This window comes from Arachis hypogaea, chromosome 6, assembly GCF_003086295.3.
Source record: "Arachis hypogaea cultivar Tifrunner chromosome 6, arahy.Tifrunner.gnm2.J5K5, whole genome shotgun sequence".
NCBI lineage: Eukaryota > Viridiplantae > Streptophyta > Magnoliopsida > Fabales > Fabaceae > Arachis > Arachis hypogaea.
Window position 1 is genome coordinate 72,474,852 of NC_092041.1, and position 1,196 is coordinate 72,476,047.

Consider the following 1,196-nt stretch of genomic DNA (forward strand, 5'->3'; position numbering starts at 1 on the left):
GGGAGACACCCCCATTGAGGAGGACAAGCCCATCACTAAGAAGAGGATGGAGCACACAAGAGATCCCACTCATCATGAGATCCCTGAGATTCCTCAAGGAATGCACTTTCCTCCACAAAACTATTGGGAGCAACTAAACACCTCCCTAGGAGAATTGAGTTCCAACATGTGATTAGAGAGGATCAAAGAATCATGAGGGAGGAGCAAGAAAGACAAGGAAGAGACATTGAGGATCTCAAGCACTCCATAGGATCTTCAAGAGCAAGGAAGAGCCGCCATCACTAAGGTGGACCCGTTCTTGATTTCCTTGTTCTTTATTCTTCTGTTTTTCGAATTTTATGCTTATGTTTATCCATGTTTGTGTCTTGTGATCATTAGTGTCTTAGTGTCTATGCCTAAAGTTATGAATGTCCTATGAATCCATTACCTTTCTTAAATAAAAACGTGCTCAATTGAAAAGGAAGAATTGCATGAATTTTGAATTTTATAACAGTTTAATTATTTTGATGTGGTGGCAATATTTTTGTCTTCTGAATGTATGCTTAAACAGTGCATATGTATCTTGAATTTGTGGTTCATGAATGTTGGCTCTTGAAAGAATGATGAAAAAGGAGACATGTTACTGAGGATCTGAAAAATCATTACAATGATTCTTGAAGCAAGAAAAAGCATTACTATTCAAAAAAAAAAAAGAAAAAAAAAGAGAAAAACGAAAAAAAAATAGAAAGAAATAAAGAGTTGTGATCCAAGGCAAATAAGAGTGTGCTTAAGAACCCTGGACACCTCTAATTGGGGACTTTAGCAAAGCTGAGTCACAATCTGAAAAGGTTCACCCAATTATGTGTCTGTGGCATGTATGTATCCGGTGGTAATACTGGAAGACAGAGTGCTTTGGGCCACAGCCAAGACTCAATAAGTAGCTTTGTTCAAAGAATCATCATACTTTACTAGGAGAATCATTAACACTATCTGGATTCTGAGTTCCTAAAGAAGCCAATCATTCTGAATTTCAAAGGATAGAGTGAGATGCCAAAACTATTCAGAGGCAAGAAGCTAAAAGCCCCGCTCATCTAATTAATACTGATCTTCATAGATGTTTTTGGAATTCATTGCATATTCTCTTCTTTTTATCTTATTTGATTTTCAGTTGCTTGAGGACAAGCAACAATTTAAGTTTGGTGTGGTGATGAGCGGAT